An 8543-nucleotide genomic window follows, 5' to 3' on the forward strand; every position below is an offset into this window, starting at 1 on the left:
CCTCTTTCTTGGTTTATTCTCTCTTTTCAATGGAGTAAATGCTTCAGTAGCTTCTCGAGAAAGATTACATTGGAAATAAATTTTTAAAGATCTTATACATCTTTATTCCACTCCAGTATTTTATTGGCAGTTTGAGTATAGCATTTAAGGTTGGAAAGCATTTTTCCTAAGAATTTCAAAAATATTACTTCACGGTTTTCTAACCTCTAGTGTTACTGTTGGGATGTTAGATGGTACTCCAGTTCTTAATGTTTTGTATGTGATTTGTTTCTTGGTCTTTCTCCTCTCAGTGAAAGATTTTAAGATCTTCTCTGTGGTCCAGTGTTTTGAAATTTCACAGCAGTGTGCCTGGGTTTGGGTCATTCTTCATTCATTGTGTTGGACATTCAGTGAGCCCTTTCACTCTGGAAACATGGACTTCAATTCCGGAATTCCGGACTTTTTCTTCTACTGTTTAATAATATCCTTTTTTATCTCCTTCTCCTTTTTCTTCCTCCTCTTCTTCCTCTCTCTTTTTTTTTTTTTGTTCAGTTCTTTTTTTTTGAATTTTCTTTTGTTCAGATTTGGACTTCTTGGATTGATCTTCCCATTTTCTTGCTTATTTTCTTTTCAGTTGATTTGTTTTTATCTCTTTTTGTTTGTTTCTTTTGGAGCTTCAATGAATAGACTGGTGGATTTCACTATCTGGTATTGGAGCTGGCCCTAGGGATTGCGTTTGGGGGGCACCAAATAAAGGTATCTATAGTTATTTTGGGGGGATAGACCAGTTTTTCTGAAAAAGAATTCTTTAATCTCCCATTTGGGGAGATATAAGCCTGGCAATTAACATTCTGAGAGCCTCTAATAAGAAGAGGGCTGCCAGTTGCTAGGGTGGGGTCAGAGTCATTCTCATCAGTTTATAGACTTGCAGTTAATCCCTCTCTCCTTATTCTGGGTGTTCTCAAGATTGGCACCTCTAGCCTCCTTGCAGGGTAGTGGGAGAGGTACTTCACCTGGGTTTTTATAATGAAGGGAGAATCTAATCATCTACAGTTCTTCATGCAGACTTTTCAACCAATCTTCCTCATATTTTCAGCCCCCCACCAATGCTTCATGTCTCTAATTCTTTTAGAGATTCTGCTACTCAAATCAGCTTCCTTCTTTTTCTTTTCTTTTTTTTTTTTTTTTTTTTTTTTGAGACAAAGTCTCACTTTGCTGCCCAGGCTAGGGTGAGTGCCGTGGCATCAGCCTAGCTCACAGCAACCTCAAACTCCTGGACTCAAGCAATCCTGCTGCCTCAGCCTCCCAAGTAGCTGGGACTACAGGCATGCGCCACCATGCCCAACTAAATTTTTTTCTCTATATATTAGTTGGCCAATTAATTTCTTTCTATTTATAGTAGAGACGGGGTCTCGATCTTGCTCAGGCTGGTTTTGAACTCCTGACCTCGAGCAATCCGCCCTCCTCAGCCTCCCAGAGAAGCTTCCTTCTTATTGGCTAGCCCCTCTATCAGCACCAGCCTTCACCTTTCTCTTCTGTAAGTCTGTTAGCTTTCATCCACCTATTTTCCATCTTCCAGAATTTCATTGACATCTTTCCCCTGCTGTCATCTTTTTCCCTGTGAATTTCTGCCTTTTTTATTTCACAGGTGTGTTAGCTTGGGCCCTTTAAGATGCCACGTGGCAGATGCCACGATTGGATTAGACACACAAGAGACTTATGTGGGGGGAGGGAGAGCAGGAAAGCCTTCTGACTGCAATGCAGTTTGGATGTCTATAGAAGAGGGAAGGGAGGAATGAGGATTGGGTAGGAAAGACTACATTGTGGCTCCAAGGAGAGTTGACCAAGCTAATGGGAAGCCTTCAAACCAAGGTTGCTAACTGGAGAAATCAATCCTGTGTTTCGCAGTAAGGGGCTTGCATTAGTATCCCCACCGTGCACCAGCAGAAACAGCCCACAAGAAGTTTGGCCCTGGAATAAATGCAGTGATGGATCTAGGCGGGTAGCAACTAAAGCCATTGGTGAGTCACGCTCCCTAGAGCAGGAGATCTGAAGAGCAGAATTCCACAACTGTCATTTTTGTGAGGTTCAGAAAGAGAATGGAGATAAATGTGTATGTTTAATCCAACTTGGGTAACAAGAACTCTGGTTTATTCTCAACAAGTATAACCTGCCCTCCACCCCTACAGTGACACTAAAATTGCTTGGGGCTTAGTTAGTGATGAATCTCTAGGTTACTAAACACAACTGCTACTGTTAATAAATAAAAGTTTTAATTATTAATAGCCACTCAGAGCAAAGTGCAAAGGGGAGAGAGGAAAAAATAAGAAAAGAGATAAGAAATTGGGAGGTAGTGGTATTGAAGAAGCAGGAAAGAGTTATATGCAAAGAGAAGAGAGAGAAGGAGAGAAAGGAAAGGAAATTTTGGAGAAAGAACAGAGATGGGTAAAAAAGGACTTTTCATCACGTTTTTCTAGGATGCAATTACCCCTCACCTTGTCACAAAACCTTAGGTAAAATTCCACATTATTAATTGATGACATTGGAGTTGATTTTGATAGTTATTTGGGACACCCATCACCCTGAGATTAACCTCAGAGAGGAGTGTCAGGGGAGAATAGAGGATGTCGAGGGTCCAGTTGTCTTAGTTACCCAAGAGCCACTTCACCCTTCTCTTCCTGAAACAATCTTTCCCTGGCTTCTATGATGCCACATTTCCTGGTTTTCTGGAGACTTTATTTTACCATCCATTTGGTGAGGTTCTCTCCTTCTTCCTCCTTTTTTAAATATTGGTGAAACTCAGGGGTTCTTCTTGGCTTTCAGTTCACTGTGTTCATCCAGATCTTCTACTGCCATCCACAAATTCAACATGCTGACAACTTTAAAATCCTTTTTCAAAGCTCATGCTTCCTATATGCGTTCTAAACACTTATATCCAACAGCCTATTGGACAGCTCCACTTGAATGTCCCCCAAACACTGCAAACTCAAAATAGGATCCATCCAGAATGCACAAATATGAGTCTGAGAACCAATTTATAAAATAAATTTATTTATTCTAGATAAAAGGAGCAGACTTAAAGACTGTATAAAATTTAAGAGCTGTGGATTACTAATCACGATCCCTAACCTCTTCCATAGCTTTTTAGTGCCTTTCTGTGCTTTCTTCAGTTAACATAAGCCATTGCGTTTTATCTCCCTTCCAAGAACATCACCTTCTGTAGTCTATACATAAAATCTTGGCTTCCATTCTTTTTTTTTTTTTTTTTTTTTTTTTGAGACAGGGTGTTGCTCTGTCGCCCTGGGTAGAGTACAGTGGAGTCATCATCATAGCTCACTGCAACCTCAAACTCCTGGGCTCATTGGCTTCCATTCTTTATTAAAGATGATTTCCCGTGAGTATATCAGTGGTTATTTTTGCATGTGCACTGGGAGAAGCTTTACAGATTAACACCACTTGTAAAGCTAGAAAAGCACCCTTTCTGTGCACTATTGACTCATGTTATCTTTATGTCACATCCAAAAGGCACCTTCTCTGGGGAGAACCACAATGTCCAGGTTTCATTCTGGCTGAGCCCCAGCCAGACAGTCATGGATCAGTTGGTTATTGAGTGCCTCTGTGGATGTCTGCGTGCTTCCTGACCACACCTATACACAGCTATAGAAATCCTGCAGATTTTAGATTTGTCTGAAAGCCTGACCAGAAAGAACAAGAAGTGTTGCTAATTGGAATTCACAAGGGTAGCTATTTAATGAATCAGTGCATCTCAGGAAAGGGAGTTACATATCCCTCCTCTGAAAAATATCTTTGGCAGAATTCAATCATTATTTATGACTCAGATTTAAGGATTCACTAAGAAGGGTTGGGATGGTTGTTTGCAGATGGAAGAAATAACACCGCTTCAGAGCCAAATGTTTAGCTCTTTTCCAACACCAATCAATATATAATTTGACTGCTATAGTTAGTGCTAATGCTTGTTCTTTGACAAGCTAGGGGAGGGTCCTACTTGAAAAAAGAAAAAAACATACATATACACACACTTATTCAGCTTATTAAGTTAATGAGATTCTTTTGTTTTCCATAATCAATCAGAAGCTCTGTTCTGGGTCCAATTAGTACATTATTTTAATTCCTTTCTCCATATTCAGCAAACATTTGGCGAGCCTGATTATGTCAGGCATTGTGTTAGATGCTTGAGAAACAAAAGTGAGTAGGACGAAGTTTTGCCCTCTAGGAGTTCGAAAAAACTCAACATCTGAGGGAAAATCTTAGGATGATTGCATCTTTCCTTACGTGGCATTTCAATAAACCACTGAATGAATAGATTTCACAGTCTTCGTAGACACATAATAGGTACATAACAAAAATATTTATTTAATTACACCAGGCAAATCACAGTATCTTTCGGCCACTATTTACTGTTCTCCTGTGTGAGCGTGGGGTGAGGCTGAATGCTTAGCAGAAGCAGTGCCCTTCCTTCAAGTCACTTCATATAAGGATAATGGACAAATAGGACAGAAGTGCAGCCGCTCTGCTTGAAGTGTGGAGTAGAGAATGACTCCAGACACCTTCACCTTCTGATTCAATCTCTCCTCTCACACACAGAAATCCCAAAGGAAGCTTTACAAATGCCCTGGGTTTCCATAGGCACTGTTGGAAAACGACTTGCTAAACAGATATCCAAAATTCCCTCCAGCTCTGAAAGTCTATGTAGATGATGTTTTATTTGTTTCCCTGATAAGTGAGTAACTCTAGGTTCATAATGCCTCAGTTTCTCAGTATGCCAACCTGCGGGCACAATGCCCCTCTAGACTGCGAGCTCCTTTTCTGTACAGACTGGGTTTATTCCACCTTGTATCTCCCATCCTAACTGCAAGGCCAGGCATGAAGTAAATGGCAAGAGTGAACATGGAATGATGAACAAATGTGCCTGAGAACAAGTAGGATCCCCCTGGGGGAAGCCACCCTGAGAGCTGTGGGAACAGGAATGTACACTCTGATCACCTCCTAGTTGCCTACTTTCCTAGACATGTACACACGTGCATACACATGCACACACATGAGCACATTCCTTATTCTGGGCAAGAGAATGAGATGTAGTGCAGAATATCCTGCCTCAGTCCCTATTCTTTTTGTTTGTTTGTTTGTTTTGTTTTTTAGAAACTCATGTTTATTTTCCGTCAACCTTATTTCCATCTTGTTTAAGAATTTGCGACCACTCAGTGGTTGTTCCTACCCACTCAGTGGCCTGAGCAGTGGCAGCTGCAGACCAGGCTTCCGTGGCAGGCTGAGCCAGTCTTGGCAGGCTCCGGTCTTCAGTGGGGACCTGCTGAATAGGCCCAGAGGCACCTACACTCCTGCAGCCCAGTCTGCAACCTCGGGGTGAGTAGCAGTGACCTCAGGAGCTGGAACTGTCCATTCACCCTGAAACTCCTCCTTGGTCACAGCTTTCTCAGCAGCCTGCTCTTCCTTTTCAATCTCTTCAGGATCTCTGTAGAAGTAGTGAGCAGGTGTGACCTCCCACAGCATTCACAGGAGATGATGCCACGCCTGTGGAGGACTTCCCGGGCCAGCACCCACCACACCAGACCCACTGAGTCAGCTCCCTTATCGTTGCATGGGACGGCGATGTCCACGCAACGCAGCGGAGAACCTGTGTTTCTTAGAGCAATGCTGGCCAGGTTAACATAAGACACCTGTGTGAGAGGCCGGTGGTCAGCCCTGGGGTCAGCAACCACCAGAAGGCGCGGCTCCCGGAACGCTGCCTGGATCTGGTTAGTGAAGGTTCCGGGAGTGACGCGGCTCCAGTGGCAATAGGAATGGCTCCAGTGGCAGCAGCAAACTTCAGCACAGCTCGCTGGCCATATTCCTGGAATATGACACTGACATCAGCAGGGTTGTCAATGGCAGCAATGGCACGAGCTGCAACAGAAGCTTCTCCCAGGTCCTCTTCAGCTTTATGATGTAGATGCCATCACTTTTCCTTTTGTAGATGTACTGTTCCATTTGGAAGTCAAGGTGGGTGCCACCTAAGTGGGTTCCTGCTGCAAGGAACTGGAGGACATCCTCCCCCTTCATTTGCAGGACATCAAGGGCTCCAGATGTTGTGAAAGTTTCCCTTTAAGTTACCGTCAGGAATCCAGAACACCGCCGTATGGGCCCTTCTCTGGGTAGCGTGGAAAGCCTGAGTCCCTATTCTTGCTAACTGTGTTCTGAGGCTCCTTCCTACAACATTGACTTAAGAAGCTGACCTATTCTTATCCCATCCTCCCTTTTTTCTCCAGCCTTTCCTCTTTCTCCCTCAGCTCAAAGTAGACACTCAGTGCATGTGGGTACCATTCCCTGTTCCTCACGTGGTGAGATCTGTAGACCATATCCACTCCGTCAGACTCCCCTGGTTCTGCTCCAACTGGTTAATATGTCTCCTAAAGTTGGACACGTGGTTCTAGAAAAAGTACTGATGGGGATGGCCAGTAAAAGTACAGTGGGCTGGGCATTTCCACCTGATGAAGATGCTATTCTTCTATCATTCAGCAATTGTTTCATACAACTAACTCACATTATATAGGAAATCCACTAAAGTGTCATCATCTTCTTTTCATGAACTAACAAGAAGCCAATTCTCCTCCCTCTTATACATTTGCGTTTTTTTTTTTAAATAACAGGCTTAAGATTTTACATTTGTCATCACTAAAAATCATTTGTTACCTTTGGATGTTGTTCTAGCCTGCTATTTTGTTTCTTTCTTTAAAAAAATTTGATTTTGATATTCATTATATTCAGTATCTCTCAAAATGTTGTGTAAAGGCATGTACAAATTTCACTCAAGGTACTGAAAAAACTGTGGAACAATTAAGAATCTTCTGATATGCTATTTTATACCTCCCTTGAGGTTGCACTTGGCCCATTAACCACTTTAACTAGCAACAGATCTATCTCTTTAACTTGCAGTTGAAGTTTTCTCCAACTTACCCTCAAGGAAACATTTTATCCTGACCGAAATTAAAATGCACTGATTTTTAAAAAATTTCTCTTTTCTGTCAGTGTCAACTCTATCATAAAAGGAAACAAGGTTAGTTCAGCATGGCTTGCTCTTAGTAAACCCATGCTGTTTCCTCTGCTATGTGTTTACAAACCATCTGTTCACCATCTGATGCCAGGGATTGAACATTAAACTCACCGGTTTTGAGAATTTACTTTTTCCTATCTTAAAAGTCAGAATTTATTGCATGAAGAACCCGAATTTGGTTTTGTTTTTATTAATAAAGCAAAAACAGATTTGGGCAAGACTTTGAGTATGACACATTTCACAAATAAAAATATACACTTAAGGCTTGTCAGGGCCCTGATTCTACCACAACTTGAGAGTTGAGTAAAGGTGGGGAGCTCACCCATATGTTGTCCCCCGGGTCACTGTGCTACCATATCTATCAACGTGTTTACGTGGTGTTTCTCTTGGTGCCCTTCACTGTTCCTATGTCTCATACTGGTGACAAGCACAAAGGAAGAGCCCAAACCAGCAGGTTTACACAGAGGTTTGATGCAAATGATTTAAAAATTGGTAAGAAAAGCAAGGTGATATACTGCAAAGAAAGCAACTTCACCAAGATAACACCAGCCAAACAGCAGCTATTCTAGTCCCGCATGGATGGACAATGAACACGACCTATGAAGATGGGCAGGCTGAAGCAGCCTATATTTTATTCCATCCTTATCCCAGAATGTGATGTTGGCAACTCCATAGTTCATGGGATGGAACAAAATATGCCCACATTCCCAAATATTTTGAAAAATGATAATCATAATAATAACCAAGGGAGATCCAAGGTAAAATCCAGCTCTTGTACCATTCATTTCCATATTTAATATGCTCCAGATCATGAAGACAAGAGCAGAAAGGATGATGGACAGTAAGGCAACTAACTCATACTGTAGCTAGAGCTGGCCTGTCTGCCTCACTAAGCAGGCAGTTGAAATTGTGTGTGCATCCAAACAAATCCACAAAAATTGGTTTTCCTTTGCATGCCCTGCAGTTTTATGTTTCAGGAATTTTATGTTCCCTCAGGTAGGAAACTGACCTTCACAAATGAGGAGCCTTAGAGTTTTTCTTCTAATTTTTATGCACCTAACTGAACTTCATCCTACATCCTTTTTGTCTGTTCTCATTCAGTAAAATTCTAATTGAACTCCATGAAATGAGTTTTCCTCTTTAGTTCAGATTATATTTATAAAATTGCTAGGAAAACACAGCATTGCCTCTCTCCCAGATGGAATATTACAAAGCAAATCTCCTCTGTACAGCCAAATTCACTGTTGTGCTCACACAGGAAACAACTGCAAAATGACCACCCCCAAAAGGTCTAAGCAATACAGAGCAGGGACAAAGAGAAAGAAAAACAAAAGTTGCTTTGATCAAGAAAAATATTTTGAGGAGCATCGGGAAGATTCGAGGTGTCTAGCATAGTAAATTTTACTTAATGAGAATACTCAGGGAATGGGGCTCTATTTTTTGCTGTTTTGTTTTTGTTTGTTTGCTTGCTTTCTTTTGTTTAAAATTCCCTAAT

General features: G+C 41.6%; 1 pseudogene; it reads right to left on the reverse strand.

The window, feature by feature from the left end:
* Positions 1-5149: 5149 nt before the first annotated feature.
* LOC105855652 (small ribosomal subunit protein uS2-like) lies at positions 5150-6057 on the reverse strand (annotated as a pseudogene).
* Between the last annotated feature and the right edge of the window lie 2486 nt (positions 6058-8543).

The sequence above is a fragment of the Microcebus murinus genome, chromosome 12 (assembly GCF_040939455.1).
Source record: "Microcebus murinus isolate Inina chromosome 12, M.murinus_Inina_mat1.0, whole genome shotgun sequence".
Taxonomy (NCBI): Eukaryota; Metazoa; Chordata; class Mammalia; order Primates; family Cheirogaleidae; genus Microcebus; species Microcebus murinus.